At 35.8% G+C, this 26,722-nt stretch overlaps 1 protein-coding gene across 3 annotated transcripts in view; it reads right to left on the bottom strand.

Moving 5' to 3' along the window:
• fhl3b (four and a half LIM domains 3b) overlaps positions 1 to 26,688 on the bottom strand; it is a 37,343-nt gene extending 10,655 nt beyond the window's left edge. Inside the window, exon 1 of one of the 3 annotated variants that reach the window (XM_079591744.1) lies at positions 26,557 to 26,688. The gene's annotated coding sequence lies outside the window, so the exon portion shown is untranslated. Of the gene's footprint in view, positions 1 to 4,898; positions 5,165 to 25,859; positions 25,888 to 26,556 lie in introns of those variants that run through there. The other 2 variants (XM_079591746.1, XM_079591745.1) reach the window with 2 other exon arrangements.
• Between the last annotated feature and the right edge of the window lie 34 nt (positions 26,689 to 26,722).

Genomic DNA, 26,722 nt, shown 5'->3' with positions numbered 1-26,722 from the left:
GTTGATTCACCATTTTGGTTAAATAGACTTCTTTCAATTGATTTTATTTCATTTTCTAATTCCATAACAGTTTTTTTAAAACAATAATTTGCATTAGCGGTAGGGGTGGGAATCTTTTACCATCTCACGATTCGATTCGATTCCGATTCTTGAGGCCACGATTCGATTCAAAATCGATTTTCGATTCAAAAAGATTTTCGATTCAAAACGATTCGATTCGATTTTATCCATAATGATTTCTAATCGGGTTTCTGATCATGATCTACTCTCATCTGCTTTGCTATACAGAATGACAAACGGAGACTTTAAAGTGTCTTTTTCACATTTATTAAGTTCAATTCTCAGGGAAGTGCCTTTTATCAAAAACATGTTCTCAATTGCTACTCATTAGTATCTAGCTATAAAAAAAGTTGGAACAAAACAAAAGTGCTTCTTCATAATACAAAATGGTTGAAAATAGATGCAGTTTACCACAAATATCATGTAGAACACAACCGGTGAAGACAAAAAAACATCTATATTTCTCAGTCAGACACAGTAACTTAAAGAATAACAAGTTATGAAAATAAAGTGCTTCTTTCAAAATGAATAATAGTCCTACCCCTAAGCTACCTGGCGATGAAGCAGCGATAGACCGAGTCTCTTTTTTTTTTTTGCCCTCTCGGAGTTGGCAGGGAGTTTCGTGAAGCACTGCCGTGTGTGTTGGTCTGCAGCTGGCGGCTGACTGTACGTTCACACCGCCGCCGACTTGAGCTGCAAAAAAGCTATGGTCGCCCTGTCAAGGACGCTAACTTGTCAAAAAGTACGGGGAATCTTGTTGACGCTTTGGCCGCTCTGACGTAGCAGCATTCACAATGAAATGTAAACAGAAAAAACAAGCAATGCATTCGGCAGTTTAGGATATCGCACAAGATTTGTCAACACAGAAACCATTTCATCACTGGAGAGTTTTTTTTCCCGACAACATCGTATTAATTGATTTTGATTCATATGCGCGAGGGAGAGAGAGAGAGCAGACAGCGCTCGGGTGAGTGCGCGCGCGCGGCCGGGGCTCTCTCTCTCTGCTCGTTCTTATGCCCTGTCAAGCGCGCCCTGTTAAACTGACAGGACTTAAAACACATGCAAATGGTAGGAACGAAAGATCTCCCTCTCATCCATTTGCTTCCTTTTTGTTTTAGTGATTTGCCGCTCACGTCCCGTTACAAAAATGGAGGCGAACAGCCAGCTGATTTTATTTATTTATTAAATCGATTCTTGGACATTTCAGATCGATTCTGAATCGTTGCCAATGAGAATCTAGATTCTTCTGTGAATCGATTTTTTTGGCACACCCCTAATTAGCGGTATAATTCTGACAAAAAATTCTGATGTGCGCTTTTCCTACATCCCACCAATGCACAACATCATCAAAATCAGTCTTTCGCTCTCTCCATTTTGCCCAAAATAAATGAAATTTTTCACAAAAGAAAGCATCCTGCAACAACTTTACATTAAAATGCCAATAGTAACTATGGCATCTCGCTTTTTGTACATTAAAAACAATCATACATAAATGGTGATCTGAAAAACCACTGGGGTAAATACAGGCCTTTAAAATTCTATTACACCAATCTTTATTAATATAAAAACGATCTAATCTGGCAAAGCTAATGTGGTCACTTGAAAACTTCGACCAAGTATATTGCTTCTCTACCGGATGTTGTGATCTCCAAACATCACACAAATCAAAATGGCTTATTATATTATTTAAACATGCAGCAGAAAGAGGGCATGGTTCTTCTCCATTCCTGTCTAAGGTAAAATCTGATGTACAATTCCAGTCACCACCTAAAACTAGACAAGCATTTTTATCATAATTCCCCATTATATTTTGGCAATTTTTAAAAGCTTTTATCCTTTCTGCACCATTATTAGGTGCATAGACATTAACAAAGACAAATGAAAAACCCATCAAATTAGCCTGAACAGCCAAAATTCGACCCTTCTCTATTTCATCACTTGATTCAAAAGCTATGTCAATTCTTTTCGAGAACAAAATAGCAACACCACCCTTAGAATTAGTGCCATGACTTAAGAAAATATGGCCTCCCCACCACTTTTTCCATTCGGTCTCATTAGCTATGTCACTATGTGTCTCTTGTAAGAAAATTATATCCATATCCTTATTTTCAATATATTCTTTCAACACAGCTCTTCTTCTACCATCCCTTCCTCCATTAATATTAATTGTTCCTATCTTAATACTGCCCATTGAAAGAAAAGGAAGATCAAGAAAGAAAAAAAGAAGGGTTAGCAAAGAAAAATACAGAGAAAACACCCCAAGTGATTTAATCATTAAGGAATTGTTAGACCTTTTTCAAGGGCCATTTTTCTTCTCAATTTAGTTACAATTTTTTTTAACCTAAACCTTTTTCGTCTACTCAATTCATCATAATTGGCTGTCTGTTGAATTTTTACAGCTGATTGCAAGAATTTTTTTGCATCAGGAAAAAATTCACTAATCTCTATTGTTTTTCCAAAAGTCGCATCCAGGAAGTCATTAACCTCATTCACAGTATACAATTGGTCTTCACCAAATTGGGAAAGAATATCGGATGCCTCTGAAAACTTGTCATCATCCTCTGTGTCGACTTGCTCCTCAGCATCAGTTAACTGGGACAAACAAATCTGCCCAGTATTTTCCCAGACAGCAAAATGTATTTGGGCCAGATTTGGCCCAGGTCTTCATTAGCATTTGGCGCAGATCCGCTAAACGGACCTGGGCCGGGCTCATTCTTTCCAACGGCCCAATACCGGAACAGGTTGGAATTACGGATCAGAGACAGATCTGGGCCAGCACTGGCCCAGTACAGTTATTAATGCCATGAGGTGTGGTGCGGATCTGGCCCAGATCCGCGAGTCATATTTCACATCTGGGGCTCATCTGGCCCTGGTCTGTGATTCACTTAGGCTATCAGACAATTAAGGCTCAAAAACCACACAATTTGTAATTTTCAAAATAGTTTTTTATTTAAAAAAGGCAAAAGAGAACACAGCATGAACAACCATCTGTAGACGTGAATCCAGATGCACAAAAACAAACAAACAATACATACCAATACAATCAAGTGAGAAAAAAAATAATATGGTTAAAGATCAATGTTAACCAAGTAAAACCTAATGTGAACACTGCACATATTTACTGCTCATTAGTTGGGTGCCACCCCGGCAGTCACAAGCCAGATTAAACCATCTGATTTAACAGCATCTCCGTCTCCGTGTCGGTGGCTTTGTCAGACATGCGATTCTTCCTCACTGCTCCTGTAAAACGTACAAAAAGCACACAAAGCAAAGAAACAAAGAGTAAATATTAGATTTAATATTCAAAGATTACATTACTTTATTACATGACATAAAATGCTTCCACACATAAATAATAATAAATGTGATTATGTGACTAAAATGAATGAGAGAGTGGTGATATAGCCTAGGTAAAGACTGAGTGAGAGGCATACTTACGAGCCATTATGGCCTTGGTTGCCATCTCACTGAATTTTATTTTATTTTTTTATTGTCCTTTATTGATTTGGCTATAGGCTACTGTCGGCAAAAAATCCAGCAATCAGGCGCTGTTTGACAGTGTGTCATGATCAGTGACAGTGATCACCGATTCAAACTTAAAGCCTCCTATTCACATTAGTTGTGGATGTTTAAAACTAAAAGAACATACTACCGGCTAACCGTAGCCTAGCTAGCTTGTCTGACACGTTTTAGGTTGTCAGAATGTCAGTGTAAACTTTTGTCAACTTTTTGTTTAATATAAATATTTAACAGACTATAACATCAACACGAGTTTACTTTTATAATGCACTTACTACATTTTACTTGTAATAATAGACTTACCAATAATCGCAAAGCCGGTGCAGCCTGCAGTCTTCCACTCGTATGCCTGTCAGATAGAGTTGCGGGTTTATGAAGGGAAAAAAGCGTTCCGTTAGTTGAGGCGCGTCCGGTCTGCGCAGCTCGCGCGAATCCGGCCCACACCCGCCGGACGGACTCAATTCAGATGTGGCGCGTCTGGTCTGCGCAGCTGCCCCGGATTGGCGCCGCACCCGCCGGACGGACTGTCACAGTCGAAGCTAAAGACAAGTCTGGCGCAGAGTTGGTGCAGATCTGCATAGTGAGTGCGACTGCTACGCGAATCTGCTGATTCGAAAACGGATCTGGCACAGATGTAAATGCTGTCTGGGTTGTGCATCATTTGTAACAACCTTTGGTAACTTAGATCGAAGACCCTCTTCGTCTTCATCATCACCCTCGTTAACATCCACACACGGATTTCCTCTCTTTTCAGTAGACCTACCGACTAAACTACCATTTGGGTTTCCTTGCTTCTGATTGCTCGTCCCTTCATCTGCATTTTCGTCTTTATTTTTCCCATCAATTGTTATTGTGTTTGGTTCTTCACTGATCCCTGCATTTTCACCAATGTTTACACTAGAAATAACTTCAATATTATTATTTTCTAGATGTACTTTATTATGTGGGCAAGCGATCTTTTTATGTCCAACGTCTCCGCATTCGAAACATTTCAAACTTCCGGTACTCGCGTAAATCATGTACGGTTTACCTTCATGTTTGATTCGGAAAGAGATATCTAGCGTTTGTTGATCAAGAAACATAAACACCTGACGCCGAAAAGACAACACGTGTTTCAATGCTTCATTCCTACACCTCAAAGGAATCATTTTCACTTCGCTGGCCATTTTTCCAAACCTCAACAATTCTTTTTCAATGTCACTATTTAATATAAAGGGCGGCACGTTCGAAATCGTGACTCTAATAGATTGCGATACAAGCGGTGACACAACAGTAAACGCTCCATTCACCCAAACGCCGGTTTCAGTAAGTTTACTCACCAAACTTTCATCTTTAAGGAAAACCACCACGGCTTTGTTCATCCTTGACGCTGAGATTATATTTCCATATCCAATCTGTTCACCAACAGCGACAAGCACGTCTTCCACATTAGAATCCGCGTCAGGTACACATCTAACTCCATGGCGGAGCGAGAGTGAGGCTACCCCACTCGGGTGAGCGGGGTAAAGTTAGTTTTAGGTTCGATATTCGCTGCATATTCACATAGGCTGCTTTAGGGACCGTCTGCAAATTCAGCCCAATGTGCAAACCGAAGTCCTATAATTAATGTTTTTTCGAGTTCCACAGGTTGTAGTAGTACCCTAGTGACCAGACTGACTTACTACAGGTGAAATTTTAACAATACCTCCCTTACTGTACGTACAGTACACAAATATTAATATGAAAATAATACTGTAATTCACCTATAGTGTTTTTTTCATGTTTCAAAGGTTGTAGTAGTACCCTATTGACCAGACTGACTTACTACAGGTGAAATTTTGACCATACCTCCCTTACTGTACGTACAGTACACAAATATTAATATGAAAATATTACTGTAATTCACCTATAGTGTTTTTTGAAGTTTCAAAGGTTGTAGTAATTCCCTAGTGACCAGACTGACTTACTACAGGTGAAAATTGAACAATAAGTCCCTTACTGTACGTACAGTACACAAATATTAATATGAAAATATTACTGTAATTCACCTATAGTGTTTTTTCATGTTTCAAAGGTTGTAGTAATTCTCTAGTGACCAGACTGACTTACTACAGGTGAAATTTTGACCATACCTCCCTTACTGTACATACAGTACACAAATATTAATATGAAAATATTACTGTAATTCACTTAAAGTGTTTTCTTATGTTTCAAAGGTTGTAGTAATTCCCTAGTGACCAGACTGACTTACTACAGGTGAAAATTGAACAATAAGTCCCTTACTGTACGTACAGTACACAAATATTAATATGAAAATATTACTGTAATTCACCTATAGTGTTTTTTGAAGTTTCAAAGGTTGTAGTAATTCCCCAGTGACCAGACTGACTTACTACAGGTAAAAATGTAACAATATGTCCCTTACTGTACGTACAGTACACAAATATTAATATGAAAATATTACTGTAATTCACCTATAGTGTTTTTTGAAGTTTCAAAGGTTGTAGTAATTCCCTAGTGACCAGACTGACTTACTACAGGTAAAAATGTAACAATATGTCCCTTACTGTACGTACAGTACACAAATATTAATATGAAAATATTACTGTAATTCACTTAAAGTGTTTTTTCATGTTTCAAAGGTTGTAGTAATTCCCTAGTGACCAGACTGACTTACTACAGGTGAAATTTTGACCATACCTCCCTTACTGTACGTACAGTACACAAATATTAATATGAAAATATTACTGTAATTCACCTATAGTGTTTTTTGAAGTTTCAAAGGTTGTAGTAATTCCCTAGTGACCAGACTGACTTACTACAGGTGAAAATTGAACAATAAGTCCCTTACTGTACGTACAGTACACAAATATTAATATGAAAATATTACTGTAATTCACCTATAGTGTTTTTTGAAGTTTCAAAGGTTGTAGTAATTCCCTAGTGACCAGACTGACTTACTACAGGTAAAAATGTAACAATATGTCCCTTACTGTACGTACAGTACACAAATATTAATATGAAAATATTACTGTAATTCACTTAAAGTGTTTTTTCATGTTTCAAAGGTTGTAGTAATTCCCTAGTGACCAGACTGACTTACTACAGGTGAAATTTTGACCATACCTCCCTTACTGTACGTACAGTACACAAATATTAATATGAAAATATTACTGTAATTCACCTATAGTGTTTTTTGAAGTTTCAAAGGTTGTAGTAATTCCCTAGTGACCAGACTGACTTACTACAGGTGAAAATTGAACAATAAGTCCCTTACTGTACGTACAGTACACAAATATTAATCTGAAAATATTACTGTAATTCACCTATAGTGTTTTTTGAAGTTTCAAAGGTTGTAGTAATTCCCTAGTGACCAGACTGACTTACTACAGGTGAAATTTTGACCATACCTCCCTTACTGTACATACAGTACACAAATATTAATATGAAAATATTACTGTAATTCACCTATAGTGTTTTTTCATGTTTCAAAGGTTGTAGTAATTCCCTAGTGACCAGACTGACTTACTACAGGTGACATTTTGACCATACCTCCCTTACTGTACGTACAGTACACAAATATTAATATTAAAATATTACTGTATTTCACCTTTAGTGTTTTTTCAAGTTTCAAAGGTTGTAGTAATTCCCTAGTGACCAGACTGACTTACTACAGGTGAAAATTGAACAATAAGTCCCTTACTGTACGTACAGTACACAAATATTAATATGAAAATATTACTGTAATTCACCTATAGTGTTTTTTCATGTTTCAAAGGTTGTAGTAATTCTCTAGTGACCAGACTGACTTACTACAGGTGAAAATTGAACAATAAGTCCCTTACTGTACGTACAGTACACAAATATTAATATGAAAATATTACTGTAATTCACCTATAGTGTTTTTTCATGTTTCAAAGGTTGTAGTAATTCTCTAGTGACCAGACTGACTTACTACAGGTGAAAATTGAACAATAAGTCCCTTACTGTACGTACAGTACACAAATATTAAAATGAAAATATTACTGTAATTCACTTATAGTGGTTTTTTTCATGTTTCAAAGGTTGTAGTAATTCCCTAGTGACCAGACTGACTTACTACAGGTGAAAATTTAACAATACCTCCCTTACTGTACGTACAGTACACAAATATTAATATGAAAATATTACTGTAATTCACCTATAGTGTTTTTTCATGTTTCAATGGTTGTAGTAATTCCCTAGTGAACAGACTGACTTACTACAGGTGAAATTTTGACCATACCTCCCTTACTGTACGTACAGTACACACATATTGATATGAAAATAATACTGTAATTCACCTATAGTGTTTTTTCATGTTTCAAAGGTTGTAGTAATTCCTTAGTGATCAGACTGACTCACTACATGTGCAATTTTGACCATACCTCCCTTACTGTACGTACAGTACACAAATATGAATATGAAAATATTACTGTAATTCACCTATAGTGTTTTTTCATGTTTCAAAGGTTGTAGTAATTCCCTAGTGAACAGACTGACTTACTACAGGTGAAAATGTAACAATACGTCCCTTACTGTACGTACAGTACACAAATATTGATACTAAATATTACTGTAATTCACTTAATGTTTTTTTTTTTTATATTTCAAAGGTTGTAGTAGTACCCTAGTGACCAGACTGACTTACTACAGGTGAAAATTTAACAACACATCCTTTACTGTACGTACAGTACACAAACATTGATACTAAAATATTACTGTAATTCACCTATAGTGTTTTTTCACTATATGTGAATTACAGTATTATTTTAGTATCAATATTTGTGTACTGTACGTACAGCAAATGATTTATTGTTACATTTTCACCTGTAGTAAGTCATTCTGGTCACTAGGGTACTACTACAACCATTGAAATATGAAAAAAATATTTAGGTGAATTACAGTAATATTTTAGTATCAATATTTGTGTACTTCCCCTACAGTAAAGGATATATTGTTAAAAATTCACCTGCAGTAAGTCAGTCTGGTCACTAGGGAATTACTACAACCTTTGAAATATGAAAAAAACACTATAGGTGAATTACAGTAATATTTTCATATTAATATTTGTGTACTGTATGTACAGTAAGGGACTTATTGTTACATTTTCACCTGTAGTAAGTCAGTCTGGTCACTAGGGTACTACTACAACCTTTTAAATATGAAAAAAAAACATTAAATGAATTACAGTAATATTTTAGTATCAATATTTGTGTACTGTACGTACAGTAAGGGAGGTATTGTTACATTTTCACCTGTAGTAAGTCAGTCTGGTCACTAGGGAATTACTACAACCTTTGAAACATGAAAAAACACAATAGGTGAATTACAGTAATATTTTCATATTAATATTTGTGTACTGTACGTACAGTAAGGGAGGTATGGTCAAAATTGCACATGTAGTAAGTCAGTCTGGTCACTAGGGAATTACTACAACCTTTGAAACATGAAAAAACACTATAGGTGAATTACAGTAATATTTTCATTTTAATATTTGTGTACTGTACGTACAGTAAGGGAGGTATGGTCAAAATTTCACCTGTAGTAAGTCAGTCTGGTCACTAGGGAATTACTACAACCTTTGAAACATGAAAAAACACTATAGGTGAATTACAGTAATATTTTCATATTAATATTTGTGTACTGTACGTACAGTAAGGGACATATTGTTACATTTTCACCTGTAGTAAGTCAGTCTGGTCACTAGGGAATTACTACAACCTTTGAAACATGAAAAAACACTATAGGTGAATTACAGTAATATTTTCATATTAATATTTGTGTACTGTACGTTAGGGGTGTGCATTGGCACTGCCCTCACAATTCGATTCGATTACGATTCACAAGGTAACGATTCGATTCAATTCGATTCTACGATGCATTGCGATGCATCAAAATTCTACTGCACACAAGGCAATTTTTTCATCAGTCATGATGAGGCAATACAAGCAGTCATATATTGAACAACAGATTGTATTGGCTGCTATGTGTGTATTATCACTCTCCTGTATCTTTGACATAAATGTCATTAAACAAAATAAAATTGAATGGTACAGGGTATATGGATATGGCATTTTCAAACCTGAAAAAGAAAACATAAATCACTGCTTTCTAGGGCTGTAATCTCCCAGTCGATTGTTGGTCGATACGTTCTGGCTTGACCAAAATTCTGATTGGTCGATTTTTTGCCGCGTTCATTTCATCAGTTTTCCCGCGTTCATTTTATTCGTTTTGCCGCGTTCATTTCATTCGTTTTGCGCGTTCATTTCATCAGTTTTCCCGCGTTCATTTCATTCGTTTTGCGCGTTCATTTCATCAGTTTTCCCGCGTTCATTTAATTCGTTTTGCCGCGTTCATTTCATTCGTTTTGCGCGTTCATTTCATCAGTTTTCCCGCGTTCATTTAATTCGTTTTGCGCGTTCATTTCATCAGGTGGAAAGCACTAATTGCAAATGGGGGTGTTTTCAGAGCACCCCTGTTTCACAGGTAACAGTCTGTCTTCAGAACACCCCCCTTGTTTTCACTTCTTTTGGATTAGCCCAACCCACCGGAGAAGAGAGACAGACTGAAGAAATTAGGCTAGAAGGTTTGCAAAATATTATTTATTTAATTGAGAGAGCGTTTAATTCATAGTCAGTCCTCCTCTACCATGTCAACAAAGACATCAGCAGTGTAGCAGCATTTTTTTTTTTAGAAGACGGGAAATAATTATTGGAGCCACTGTTTGTATTAGTTTTGAGCCTATGCTTTATTTTTCAGTTATGCACTTTATTTCGTTTTTGCTCTTGATCTGGTTTGTTTAATAAATTTTTTTTTTATTCAAATGGACGTGCCTTTTGTGTTTAAGAGTAAAAGCTTTATGTTAATAGTCTATTCGTGTCTCAGCCGTGAAGCTGCGCTCCTGTGTTCAGCCTCGTCTTGTTTAGTTTCCCATTAACTTCGTAGAATCCGAAATGTGCCCAGATGTCCGCTTTTCCAAGCTTTGGGTGCGTTTTTAATTACCCGTCTATCGCGGTCATCTCCCTCCGCCTCAGCCGTCTTGATTGTTGTTGTTGTTATGCGCAAGAAAGTAACTTTATTGTCCAACTCAAGGCCAGAAAATAAACAGTGACATAATCGATTATGGCACTTTGCCGCATCGATGCTGAATCGTGCATATCCCGCATTGCGATGCATCGCCGAATCGATTATTGTTGACACCACTACTGTACGTACAGTAAGGGACATATTGTTACATTTTCACCTGTAGTAAGTCAGTCTGGTCACTAGGGAATTACTACAACCTTTGAAACTTCAAAAAAACACTATAGGTGAATTACAGTAATATTTTCATATTAATATTTGTGTACTGTACGTACAGTAAGGGAGGTATGGTCAAAATTTCACCTGTAGTAAGTCAGTCTGGTCACTAGGGAATTACTACAACCTTTGAAACATAAAAAAAACACTTTAAGTGAATTACAGTAATATTTTCATATTAATATTTGTGTACTGTACGTACAGTAAGGGAGATATGGTCAAAATTTCACCTGTAGTAAGTCAGTCTGGTCACTAGAGAATTACTACAACCTTTGAAACATGAAAAAACACTTTAGGTGAATTACAGTAATATTTTCATTTTAATATTTGTGTACTGTACGTACAGTAAGGGACTTATTGTTCAATTTTCACCTGTAGTAAGTCAGTCTGGTCACTAGGGAATTACTACAACCTTTGAAACATGAAAAAACACTAAAGGTGAAATACAGTAATATTTTTATATTAATATTTGTCTACTGTACGTACAGTAAGGGAGGTATGGTCAAAATTTCACCTGTAGTAAGTCAGTCTGGTCACTAGGGAATTACTACAACCTTTGAAACATGAAAAAACAATATAGGTGAATTACAGTAATATTTTCATGTTAATATTTGTGTACTGTACGTACAATAAGGGACATATTGTTACATTTTCACCTGTAGTAAGTCAGTCTGGTCACTAGGGAATTACTACAACCTTTGAAACTTTGAAAAACACTATAGGTGAATTACAGAATATTTTCATTTTAATATTTGTGTACTGTACGTACAGTAAGGGAGGTATTGTTAAAATTTCACCTGTAGTAAGTCAGTCTGGTCACTAGGGAATTACTACAACCTTTGAAACATGAAAAAACACTATAGGTGAATTACAGTAATATTTTAATTTTAATATTTGTGTACTGTACGTACAGTAAGGGAGGTATGGTCAAAATTTCACCTGTAGTAAGTCAGTCTGGTCACTAGAGAATTACTACAACCTTTGAAACATGAAAAAACACTATAAGTGAATTACAGTAATATTTTCATGTTAATATTTGTGTACTGTACGTACAATAAGGGACATATTGTTACATTTTCACCTGTAGTAAGTCAGTCTGGTCACTAGGGAATTACTACAACCTTTGAAACTTTGAAAAACACTATAGGTGAATTACAGAATATTTTCATTTTAATATTTGTGTACTGTACGTACAGTAAGGGAGGTATTGTTAAAATTTCACCTGTAGTAAGTCAGTCTGGTCACTAGGGAATTACTACAACCTTTGAAACATGAAAAAACACTATAGGTGAATTACAGTAATATTTTAATTTTAATATTTGTGTACTGTACGTACAGTAAGGGAGGTATGGTCAAAATTTCACCTGTAGTAAGTCAGTCTGGTCACTAGAGAATTACTACAACCTTTGAAACATGAAAAAACACTATAAGTGAATTACAGTAATATTTTCATTTTAATATTTGTGTACTGTACGTACAGTAAGGGACTTATTGTTAAATTTTCACCTGTAGTAAGTCAGTCTGGTCACTAGGGAATTACTACAACCTTTGAAACTTGAAAAAACACTAAAGGTGAAATACAGTAATATTTTAATATTAATATTTGTCTACTGTACGTACAGTAAGGGAGGTATGGTCAAAATTTCACCTGTAGTAAGTCAGTCTGGTCACTAGGGAATTACTACAACCTTTGAAACATGAAAAAACACTATAGGTGAATTACAGTAATATTTTCATATTAATATTTGTGTACTGTACGTACAGTAAGGGAGGTATGGTCAAAATTTCACCTGTAGTAAGTCAGTCTGGTCACTAGAGAATTACTACAACCTTTGAAACATGAAAAAACACTATAAGTGAATTACAGTAATATATTAATTTTAATATTTGTGTACTGTACGTACAGTAAGGGAGGTATGGTCAAAATTTCACCTGTAGTAAGTCAGTCTGGTCACTAGGGAATTACTACAACCTTTGAAACATGAAAAAACACTATAGGTGAATTACAGTAATATTTTCATTTTAATATTTGTGTACTGTACGTACAGTAAGGGAGGTATTGTTAAAATTTCACCTGTAGTAAGTCAGTCTGGTCACTAGGGAATTACTACAACCTTTGAAACATGAAAAAACACTATAGGTGAATTACAGTAATATTTTAATTTTAATATTTGTGTACTGTATGTACAGTAAGGGAGGTATGGTCAAAATTTCACCTGTAGTAAGTCAGTCTGGTCACTAGAGAATTACTACAACCTTTGAAACATGAAAAAACACTATAAGTGAATTACAGTAATATTTTCATTTTAATATTTGTGTACTGTACGTACAGTAAGGGACTTATTGTTAAATTTTCACCTGTAGTAAGTCAGTCTGGTCACTAGGGAATTACTACAACCTTTGAAACTTGAAAAAACACTAAAGGTGAAATACAGTAATATTTTAATATTAATATTTGTCTACTGTACGTACAGTAAGGGAGGTATGGTCAAAATTTCACCTGTAGTAAGTCAGTCTGGTCACTAGGGAATTACTACAACCTTTGAAACATGAAAAAACACTATAGGTGAATTACAGTAATATTTTCATATTAATATTTGTGTACTGTACGTACAGTAAGGGACGTATTGTTAAATTTTCACCTGTAGTAAGTCAGTCTGGTCACTAGGGAATTACTACAACCTTTGAAACATGAAAAAACACTATAGGTGAATTACAGTAATATTTTCATATTAATATTTGTGTACTGTACGTACAGTAAGGGAGGTATGGTCAAAATTGCACATGTAGTAAGTCAGTTTGCTCACTAGGGAATTACTACAACCTTTGAAACATGAAAAAACACTATAGGTGAATTACAGTAATATTTTCATGTTAATATTTGTGTACTGTACGTACAGTAAGGGAGGTATGGTCAAAATTGCACATGTAGTAAGTCAGTCTGGTCACTAGGGAATTACTACAACCTTTGAAACATGAAAAAACACTATAGGTGAATTACAGTAATATTTTCATTTTAATATTTGTGTACTGTACGTACAGTAAGGGAGGTATTGTTAAATTTTCACCTGTAGTAAGTCAGTCTGGTCACTAGGGTACTACTACAACCTTTGAAATATGAAAAAAAACAGTAAGTGAATTACAGTAATATTTTAGTATCAATATTTGTGTACTGTACGTACAGTAAAGGATGTATTGTTAAAATTTTACCTGTAGTAAGTTAGTCTGGTCACTAGGGAATTACTACAACCTTTGAAATATAATAAAAAATATGTAGGTGATTTACAGTTATCTTTTATGATCAATATTTGTGTACTGTACGTACAGTAAGGGATGTATTGTTAAAATGTCACCTGTAGTAAGTCAGTCTGGTCATTAGAGAATTACTATAACATTTGAAACATGAAAAAACACTTTAGGTGAATTACAGTAATATTTTCATATTCATATTTGTGTACTGTACGTACAGTAAGGGAGGTATTGTTAGAATGTCACCTGTAGTAAGTCAGTCTGGTCACTAGGGAATTACTACAACATTTTAAACATGACAAAACATTTTAGGTGAATTATTTTTATATTAATATTTGTATATTGTACAGTATGGGAGGTATTGGCAAAATGTCACTGGTAAGTCGATGTTACTAATAGTATCCCACTGCAAGCTTTGGAATTTAAACATATCCTTTTTTAAGTATAAAAAGTCATTTTAACTAGTACAAATTATACGTTTTAACGCAGTTGGTGTAATTGGCAGACGTTCCCTCAAGCATTATGAGCCGTGACAGCGCGTTAAAGCACTCTCAGGTATAAATATGCAGCTATAATGCACGTAAGGTTATTTTTAACGAATTTTTCATGTCGACATACATTGATTGACTACTGTTAAAAGTAATCCTGGTATTGATATATCTGTAAGACTGCCGACTTTATAGAGCAGTGACATGGAAAAACGAATGTCTGGCGAATATCGAACCTAAAACTAACTTTACCCCGCTACTCGGGCGAGCCTCCATCTCAGGCCTCCGCCACGAAGCCGAAAAACTTCCGAGAACCGAAGCGTAATTGATACTCGAAATTAAGTAAATAAAAATATACACAAAGCAAAAGAAAACATAAAGGAAGAAAATACGAAAAAATAAACAAAAAGAAATTTAGAAACAAAGTAGAAAAAAACTAATTCGCTCTTCTCACCCGTTTGTTGCTCCCATAACCCAAAACCCCCAGCATGCAAAGCAAGAGAGAGAGAGAAGAGAGAGAGAGAGAGAGAGAGATACTCTAGGGATCTGAGTCTAGTCCATTATCTCTGATTAAATGCATCAGATGGTCATCACGATCCAGTGGGGAAACATGCGGTCACTTTCTATATGCGTGTTAAATGTGTGATCATGACCGACGTCCACTGTGTGTGTCCTGGACAGAGCGTGAGAATAAACAGATTCCCACACTAAAAACTCTCACTATATCTTTTCAAACAGAAACAGCGTTCACAATCACACAAACACTAAACTTCTGTAATGTGATATATTGCTGAGTAGAGCAAGATGTTTAATGAGAAAACAGCCCAGGACTTCTTTTAACCATTGAAAATTGATCGGATCTTAAAGGGGTGGTTGATTATGATTTCACTTTTCTAACTTTAGTTAGTGTGTAATGTTGCTGTTTGAGCATAAACAACATCTGCAAAGTTACAACGCTCAAAGTTCAAAGCAAAGGGAGATATTTGCTTTTAAATAAATTGCTTTTTAAGGACTAAACGGCTGGTAGAGACTACACGACATTCCTCCCGGGTCAGTGACATCACATCACCAACCCTAAAATGTACATAAACCCCGCCCCCTGAACACGATTTATATATTATCAAGACAGAATATGCTAATCAATGACTAGAAGCTACAGATAAGCTATAATTTCATCAACTAACCATTCAGAAATGTCCTGTTGTTTCTACATGTTGTCACTTCTTCTTGAGTCTCTCCATCTTTCTGACTCCGGTTTGAACATAAAAGGCTAAAAGTTGTTGAAAATTTCAGTGCATGTCTGTGTGAGTGCAGGCTCTTGAAGCTCCGCCCCTTGTGCCGGGAGCAGCAGCTCATTTGCATTTAAAGGAACAGACACAAAATGGTTGTGTTTTTGCTCACCCTCAAAAATGTATAATTTTAACATGCTTTATAAACATATCTGTGGGGTATTTTGAGCTAAAACGTCACATACACACTCTGGGGACATCAAATACTTATTTCACATCTTGTGAAAAGGGCATTATACCACCCCTTTAAAAAACAGGCTAACTCAGGGGGACGAGAGGTTTCTTCAGCCTTGTCCAAAAGGCCCTGGCCCAAGCGTGCCACACGAGTCCTGACAAGTGAAGCCAAAGCTTTTCGATCAACCCTTGGTGGCTCATAAAGGCCATAAACCCCAGCCTCTCTGTGTATTTGAATGGGACACAAGCCAAACTTGTAAAAAATTACACTTCAAATAATTTCCCCCAAAGATGGTTTCATTTTAAGCAGTTCTCATCATGCAGTGATGTCCCAAGTGACCATCTTATTTTTTCCAGTCTATGCCCTGGCCACAAGCTCTGGGACGCTATCGCCCCCTCAAATATGAAACGTCAATCTCGAGGGCATATTTATTTATGTAGCACATTTTATAACTTTAACATTTTATGTAAGATCAGTTCAATTCTCAATGAGAAACTATGCTTATTTACAAACTTTTATTTTGAAAAGTAAGTCAGCGACATTTGGCGGAGGTGAAAGTCTTTAGGAGTTCACACCCTGCTCTGGAGATCTGCAGTCCACAGCTATATCTAGTTAGCCTGGCTCCGCCCTCCTACGTACTTCCGCTCAATTTTTATTTTCCTTTACGTCGTCTGGGTTTGTGTTATATTCGTGAGTTTTCTCCGGTCAATTTTTTAATGGTCCAATCAGCGGACAGAGGGAGTGGCTGAGAACGATGACGTTGAGGTTGTGTGCTAGTTTGAGTCGTCATACGTCACGACCAAACGTTAGCGATTGGTTATTGCAGATCCAGAGTGGCTCTGGGCAGATCCAATAGTTTTAAACCTCAAGGAAGCCTACAAGGAAGTTAACGCTTGTCAATGGACAGAGGCCAGACTCTCTGTACAAATGAAATGTACGAAAGTCTGGTGTTGGGGAAAGTTACTTTTAAAAGTAATGCATTACAATATTGCGTTACTCCCTTAAAAAGTAACTAAGCATTACTAAGCATTACTTAGTTACTTTTTTAGAAAAGTAATCCGTTACGTTACTTTGCGTTACTTTTTTCCCAACCTGGGCTGGGCTTGTTTTTTTATAACACAAAAGTTATAGTTTTGGGCAAATGTAAAGACCCTTTCACACTAAAAGTGAAATAATAATCATAAGGGCTGAAGGAAATGTGTATAGTAGAGGAAAGCAAACAAGCAAACCTTTCTATCTATCTATAGTAATTTTTGCCTATTTAACTGAATCATCGAAGGTCAGAAGCAAGTAGATTGGTCAATAAAGTGAGATTAAATGCATTAAAATTATGTTTTATTTAACATATTTAGTTATTTGGAGGTTTGCATAGTATTCTGATTCTGCATTTCACTGATTTTATTCATTTTGAGGAACACACACACACACACACACGCCTCTGCACTTTGATTTGTCTCAACATGAGGACAGGAGAGCTATCAGTCACTAAATGGGAAAACAAAGTAACTTGCGTTACTTATTTTAAAAAGTAACTCAGATATGTTGTTGTAAATTTTAAAAGTAATGCGTTACTTTACTAGTTACTTGAAAAAGTAATCCGATTACGTAACTCAAGTTACTTGTAATGCATTTCCCCCAACACTGGGTAGGACCCAGGCTAATATCTACTTGCCGCTTGTCGTGATTTATACCCTGATGTGCACACTTATATGGGTTTATATTCAGTGGACAATGTGTGGAAGACTATTAGCTTGAGTTTTTCTCTGCCTGCATCTCTTGTCCCACTCTTATTCCCGCTGTCCTCTGGCATTCTTTGTGGGAGTCGTTCTGATTGTAGAACATGCGGATCTAATGAGATGTATAGAACTCCCCGAGGGTCAGGAACATCACAACTCCCTTTCATGACAGTGATTTCGCATTCTCCCCCTTCTTCATATCCTGTTCTCACCCCCAAACGAGAGAACGGCCTTGTAAACTGGAAATAGCTCAGATATTCCCCCCCAAAACCATCTTGTTTTTGTTGAGGAATGACGCGAGCAATGCAGTACAGGACTTTGAGTGACTCCTCATATAAACACAAGAACATTCCTTCATGAGTACCAAGAGGTTTACCAGTCTAATGTTTGGACACATTGTCATATTATCATTATTTTCCATATTTTTTACAATAATAGTTAAGACGGTAAAACTAACACAAATGGAAGTATTGGAATTATGTAGTGACCAAAAAATGCTGCTGCTTTGTCTGGATTCCAGTTCTGCGCACTCTGGACACTCATCAACAAACACACTCTTATCCTAGGATGTATCCTGGAACTTTTTAAACACGACTGAAAAAAAAAAAAAAAAAAAATTTTTTAAATATAAAATATAAAATAATGAAATGCATAAATGTGACCCTGGATGACAAAACCAGTCATATGGGTAATTTTTTGGAAGATTAGATTATACATAATCTGAAAGTTGAATAAATAAGGCTTTCCATTGATGTATACGATATGTTATGATAGGACAATATTTGGCCGAGATACAACTATTGAAAATCTGGAATCTGAGGGTGCAAAAAAATTGAAACATTGAGAAAATCACCTTTAAAGTTGTGCATTTCTGTTGGAGATTGTGCTGCATTCACACACAAAAATAAATGTTTTACATATTTATGGTAGGAAATTTACAAAATATGTTCATGATCTTTACTTAACATCCGAATGATTTTTGGCATAAAAGCACATACAATGTATTGTTGTCTATTGCCACAAAAGTGCGACTTGTGACTTGTTTTGTGATCCAGGGTCACAAATAATTAAAATAAAATAATAAAAAAAAAAAAATCACACACACATAACACTATTGAAGGAGTTTACATGTTTTATGCACACTTAATAATGTGAAAAGGAACTGACTATCCAGTCCAAATCATCCACTGAATAAAATAATTAAACAATTACATAAGATGTTAAATAATTAAGCAACAACAAACAAAATTATAAAATAAAATAAAAAATAAACTGCAACAATTTAAACATAAAAAAACAGTAAAATGAAAACAAAATCATTCTCATACAGAAGGATAAGAGAGACATGTGTAAGTGTTGTGGAATGTATATAATGTAAGCAGAAATATGAAGAGAATGTGAGAATCGTTCCATGTCAGTTTCCAGATCATAGGTGACACATTATTCACTACGCTGACATTCCAGTCTTTGCGTTTCGCTACGTCTAACTGACAGCTCATTTCATGACTCACAAAAGAGTGTCTGCACATCTGAGACATTTTATTCCAGTGGAAAAGAACTGGAAAAGTGAACACAGTAGGGCTGCAACTAAAACGGTTTGATAATCGATTGATCAAAACATTTTACATCAACTGCTTACACACAAAATCCTTGCTTGTCACAGAATTTCTGAAAACTGACACTCAAACACCAGAACCACACATCAAATATGCTAAACCATACACTAATTCTCGGCCTTCATAAAACACTTTTTGCAAACCACAACACACAATTCTCTATGTAACACACAAAAATCTAACAGGAAGTATCTTGATTTCCTTTTTCAAACACAAACTATCAAAATGCCACACTAATTCATCAGTGCCTCACACACACTTCTCACACACACAAACACAAAAGGTTAAGTTATAGGTTTTTCGGACTGAGTAATATACTGTATTCACAACCACAAATGCTTACAGTAAAAAAAAAATAGTTTGGTTTCAATCTTGCTTTCATGTTTACAATGAATTTTTCAACAAATCTCTGCCAATTACTTTCAATCTTGTAGAAAAATGTACAGAGGAGCTTGTGAAATAAGAGCTTTAGGTTTTGAATAACTGTGTGTATGATATATTCAAAAATACAATATTAGACAAAAGTGTTTGCAACGTAAGACAAATGTTTGCTTTTGAGATGGTTTTTGTGATATTTTGAATGCAGTGCTTCGTTTCGCAAGAGATGTGATGCATGTTGCGTGTGCAATTCTTGGATTTGCAGGTAAAGTTTTGAAAAAAAGAGGCAAAGTTTTCAAAACGTGTGTAAGCAGATGAAAAAAAAACGGTAACAACCAATCACAGAATGATGGAAAACCACATATAATCTGATCAGATCATTCAGACAGACATGCAGACAAGAAAGATCATTTGCATTTAATTGCATTTCAAACCACCTACATTAAAAATTTCTGACCACATTTATTTATTCCACTCTTTTTTAATACCCCTCTCCCCTAAAGATCAAACCTGATTTCATTACAAAAGAACGCTATATCACTTGAAAGTCTGCCATCTAAAGCAGAACATTGGCAAACAACTAATCAAATGAATTCCACAGCATTCCCACATGATTAAACCTGCCTTCACAAGGTGCAGATTAATGACTTTGCATAACAAGGAATATTTTCCGATCCACATGTGCACTCAACAAGACGCGGCCCATCTAAAAACAGTGCGGACTTACACAGACCCCATGCAATGGCAAATCCAGGAAGGGCGTCTCTGTTCTGGTTCCACATCATATATTCCCCAAGCCGCAGGTCTTTAAAGAAACACGCTGCTAAATGGTCTGTAAAACCGAACACTAGAACAACAAAAACGTTTCTTTGAATGTGGTTTCCACAGGTATTACTGGAGTCAAGCTTATTCAATGCATCATGTGTTATGAGAAGAAAATATAATGAACCCCTAATTTGACTCAAAATTACTCACACTTACTGAAGCACATAGTACGTTATTCAGCAGCTGCAAAAGTTTCCAACCCCATTGTTCAGTGGGTGGAAAATTAACCAGCTGGTTAACTGTGTTCTGTGTGTGTGTGTGTGTGTGTGTGTACTTTGGTAGTTTGTTTCCTGAGGTCTGTGCCAGTGGAAGTATTGCTATTGAACACCTGCGGGCCAAATGTCAGTGTAATAAAACTTTAAAGTTACATTCTGAAGCCATTCTGAATTAATCCATCGACATATTAAACATGTTGTTTGTGGATTTTAAATTCATCCCAGATTTAGAATACCACAAAAAAGTACTCAATGTCCACTTGCGTGTAAACTTGTAGTTAAACTTACATTGCCCATATTTCTGACAGATGTTCAGACTGTGAGTTTCTAAATTTAGTTTGGGAGTATGGTAATTATTTTTTTTAAATAAACAGCAGGAAAAATGAGATAGGCTAAACTAAGTATTCTAGGAAATTAAGCAAAATATATACATTTTTTTTTATTAAAGTAAAATTCTCATAAACTGGTTCATAGGGTTCATGACTCAATTTAAAAAAGGCTTTGTGCCAAAAAGGTTTTATATAAGGATAAATGCATTATACTTTCATATTAAATAGGTCATTTAATTTCTTTCAAGTTATAAAGTATGTTTTCAAACTGTTTCATTCATAAAATGTCATTAAAATGAAATGTAAATTAAAAGAAAATTAATGAACTAAAACATTAAATCCATAAAATGACCCCATGATGGGTTCTATATTTGAATCACCTGACATGCCCTTGTTCCACATATAACCTTTTCTTCTAAGAGTGTAGTTAAAGAGTTAGTATAGTTACAGTATTAATTCACATATTTCTGACAAATATTGCAGCTGAAACAGTCAGACTGTGAATAAAATGAAGAAATTGAGAAAGACTCTGAATGAATAACATGAGACATGCGAAACGAAGAATTCTGGGAAATGAAGCAAACGTTGATTAAAGCAAAACTTGTGCAGATTAAAGTGCAAATTCCAGTCTGAAGAATAAATACCAATTTGGGTTATGAAAAATATGTTTAGTTCTGAATCTAATATCTTGGTTGAGATCCCGGGAGGGTTAGTTTACTCTTAAGAACAATGTGTCTTCCTGCCACGGGACGTGTTAGAGCCAGCTTCAGATGTTTAGCAAACAACACAGTCATCATATGATGCTTATTAAACATATCTGTGTGCCAGACAGGTTTTATTATGTGAGAAGAAGGGATTACATTTCTTTCCTTATCCAGTCTTTAGGCATTCCCTCAAAAAGTTTTCTCTTCTATATACTGATCTTAGACACTAAACCTGGTCCAGAATCACCACATTTGATTGGTAAAACAACTTATGCTGAATATGGACTTATAATTCTCATCTGTGGTGTGAATTACAATTCAACAGGCCTTTGACCTTAAAACGAATGATTTCATGCTTCAACAACCACACAAGATTCAAAGCAATCATCATTATGCAATATGTATAGCAACATTTAATCAAAAACAGCCACTTAGTCAACATAGCAACAGCATAGCAACGCCCTGGCAACCACTCAGATTACTTTAGCCATGGCATAGCAACATGATAACAACCAAACATCCATCCACCATCTCAATTTTAGGTTGTTATCTAAAACTAAACTATAAAAATTAGATTAAAGTTAACACAACTTAAATGAAAATTAGATATATTGCTTTGGCAACTAACTGAAATAAAATAAGTTTAAACTAAAAAAGAAAAAAAGAAGACTAAATTACTAAAACTTAAACTAAAACATAAAAAAAACGAATTCAAAATATTAATGAATACTATAATATATAACAAATAACTCTGTGTACAGCTACCTCCCAATACCTTAGCAACACCCTGGCAACCACTCAGAACACCCTAGAATCGTGGCAGTGAGTTTTGGATGGGCAAGTACTGCTCACATTAAAATCCAGTTGTTACTACACTGTGGTGAAATCAGATTGTTCAAACACTTTCATGAAAAATAAACAAACAAATTCACAGAGCTATTCTGATTTTTTTTTAGAAGAAGATAGTATATGAATGTATAATTTAGGAAATATTACAAAATTTAAATCAAGCCAACCTAACATTTTACGTTCAGTAAATACATTTAACAATAACAAAATTAATAACTAAAGGGGTCATGACATGGATTTTTTTAAATAATTGTCATATGTTCCTTGAGGTTCACATAATATAAATTAAGTTGTTTTTTTTTGCGCACACATAATCAAATATTTATGTGGAAAAACAATAATTTCCTACCTTCATTTACCCTCTGTCTGAAATGATCAGTTTTTAAGGGGCGGCTCCTTTAAGGCTTGTCAGTAAACAGCCACTGTTATGATTGGCTAATGTCACTGCATAGATGACAGTATCAATGTCCACTCGCTAATGAATGTGAGTAAGTGGTTTGAAAACATTATCCGCATAAAACCATAATTTACAGAAAAGGCCCGTGTGACGTCATTGATCCCACAATAGGTGTGTTGAGGCGGACCAATCGGTGTATGACTTCAAAATAGCGAGAGCAGATGGCTCTGCTTTTTTTATAATGAGAAGGACGTTTTAAAGGGATAGTTCACTTTAAAATTAAAATTCTGTCATCATTTACTCACCCTCAAGTTGTTTCAAACCTGAATTAATTTATTTCTTCTGCTGAACACAAAGAAAGATATTTTGAAGAATGTCAGTAACCAAACAGTAGTCTGTACCCATTGACTTCCATAGTATTTTTTTTTCCTACTATGGAAGTCAATGGGTACAGACTACTGTTTGGTTACTGACATTCTTCAAAATATCTTTCTTTGTGTTTAGCAGAAGAAATAAATTAATTCAGGTTTGAAACAACTTGAGGGTGAGTAAATGATGACAGAATTTTAATTTTAAAGTGAACTATCCCTTTAAGCTATGAAACCTGCAGGATGTTTTAATGGTTCAAAGATCTCGTATATGTCAAAAGACCAAGGCAAATTTGATGTCTCATGTCACGACCCATTTAAAAGTGGTCTCATTTTTTCTAGTGCAGTGTGTCTGTAAGCCTAGTGTTCTTCTCTGGCATGTGTCCAGCTATTGTCTCTCTGCCCTGTACCACCCTGTGGGAATGCCACTGTGGTCAGGGCCATGGTTGGGAAGAATTTCATGGTTTCCAAAAGGGCAAACAAAGGCATTTTTCTTCCTAAAAATGGCACATTCCTCTCTTCAGGCTGAGAAAAACCAGACCGAGTTCTTAGAAGACCAACATTTCTGCCATTTACTCACGGAGAAAGATTACGCACAGCATTCCAGTTTTTGGGCCAACTAAAAATATTATGTGGTCACAGCCCCCCCCCGCCTCCTCATACACCCGTCCGATCAGACCTCATAACGACGTGTTTGCTGGATGCGAGTGGAAATATACAGTTTGGTGCCAAATTCGCTGTAAGTCTGGAAGTTGCTGGTGACATCATACACTTAGATGGTGGAAAAACCGATGTGTGGACACCACCGGTGGCTTGCGGATAGAGAGCGAATGCCGAAGTTAGTCTTAATTACTCTTTTACAAGCCATATTTACCTCGCTCTATAAACAAGCATCATACTGGCGCCTTCCCACAATGCCATGTTCCGTCCATCCATGCCGTTACAATGAAACTAAATGAGGCGGCTTTTAAAAAGAGAGGTCAAAGTTCGTGTAGCAGTATAAGGTCAGATACCTATTCTACACAAGCAAACACATGTTGATGATTGTAAGCATGTGGTCTAATAGTACATACTTAATGTGTGACTCTTTTGGTAATGTACCTCTGTACTCAAAGGGGTGATAGATTAACGTCTAAAAAACTGCGCCAAAATGTTATGCACTTGATTGTGCAGCCAATTAGAAGTTATAGAACATTTCTTTAGCAAGAATTGTCTTATTAAAATATATTAATGTCTATTTCATTTGATTTCACATTACACTTTTATCTGTCTGGGATTGTAAAAGAAAAAGGTGCATACAGTCAATGTGAAATTAAAATTGACCCAATTTCCTTGGGTGTGGTTTGCTACATTAAACTAATGTAATTAAAATTACATTAAAATACTGTATTGCAATAACAACATAGTTGTCTGGGATTTTTCTTCATGGGCTTGTACATATAATAGCATACAGTATATCTACAATTAATGTCATTGTCAAACGAACAGTATCATACAAATACTATTTTAGTTTTTGTTAATATTTTGAGTTAGATTTTTTACATGTTCTTTTTTCACTTTAGTGGTGTGTTTTTAGCTTACGCATGCCTTAAAGTTGGGCTTAAGAAATCACAACCTTCAAAAAGACTTCATAAGGACCTATAATAATGTATAGTAGAGTCCATTCACTGAGTTCTTGGGTAGTTCTCATTCATCTGCACGACAGTGTGATTCATTTATTAACGCCCAAAAGGGAGATATACTTTGAGATATATAAATCCTGCCAGTGGTGGAAAGCGCTCTTCTATTCACCAGAGACTAACAGCAAACTCAGGCTCCATCTATCTTACTCAGCAACAGTGTGTCCACAAAACTTCAGCCCTTAAATTTATGTGCACCAGGATTCAGAACGAGCGCCACAATTCCCACTCATTCAACTCCAGTGTCTACAATCTGGGAAGTATTTCTCTCTCAGAGGAATCTCTATTGTTTTAAAGCAACTTTATGGATTCATGATGTTAATGTTTAAAAAAAACTTTATTCCTATCTTGGCACATTTAGCATTTTAGGTATAGGAGAGTTTTTTCCTCAGAAGTACTATACCTTGGTACATTCATTTGGAAATTATCATCTAGTATCATGTTGTACATAAATACATATGGCATCACCACAGTGCTTTTTGTAAGTACTGAAAAGGAAATCTGGGAAGGAGAAAAGACACTAGGGAACAGAGAAGTGTGGGCAAATTTCATCTTAATACTGGTGAGAAACAGAGGGATATACAGTACACTGTGTGTGTGTGTGTGTGTGTGTGTGTGTGTGTGTGTGTGTGTGTGTGTGTGTGTGTGAGAAAACTGCCTGCGTTCTGGACAAAAATAACTCACTTTTCATGCGGCCTTTGTCGCCGAGCCCCTGGGGTGCCACACACACACACACACACACACACACACACACACACACACACACACACACACACACACACACACACACACACACACACACACACACACACACACACACACACACACACACACACACACACACACACACACACACACACAACTGTCATTGTTTTATAGAAAATGTAAACTACTACTTTGAGTCTGTTCCAAAATTACTGTACCACAGCTGAACTGAACAGCAGGACAACAGCGACAACTGCTCTCTCTCTCTCTCTCTCTCTCTCTCTCTCTCTCTCTCTCTCTCTCTCTCTCTCTCTCTCTCTCTAATAACTATTAAAACAAATCATTAATCAAATTAATACTTATTTTAATGAATTAATAATAATAATAATTAAAAAGTATATTATATACTAATACTATACACACACACACACAGTAACACAAATTGAATTTATTATTTATAAATTAATAAAATATAAACACACACACACAGGTTCCTGGGACTAATTAATCCATAATACACCAATCACATTTCAGTTTCCATTGAAACTGATAGGTCGGGAAACAACAGAAAGAGTTCCTGAACAAGACGTTATCATACAGCTTTTAAAACTGAATAATTCTTTTTTTTTTTTTTTTTTTACTATATAGTCTCTACAGTAATTAGTTGACATCTTACCGTGGTATTGAAGTGTCCAGCTGATCTGTCCCTGTCCACAGCCTGTAAAGTCTGTCTGTGAGACACAGTGGTGTTACTGCAGTTTTTCCCATGAAACATCACACACACACACGACAGAGAGCTGATCCTCCCACTGGGCGAGACATTTGCACTCTGAGCCCTCCCA

Source organism: Phoxinus phoxinus (assembly GCF_949152265.1).
Source record: "Phoxinus phoxinus genome assembly, chromosome: 19".
Classification (NCBI taxonomy): domain Eukaryota; kingdom Metazoa; phylum Chordata; class Actinopteri; order Cypriniformes; family Leuciscidae; genus Phoxinus; species Phoxinus phoxinus.
The sequence above is the reverse complement of the archived record's forward strand: the minus strand, read 5'-3'. Positions and strand labels throughout refer to the sequence as shown.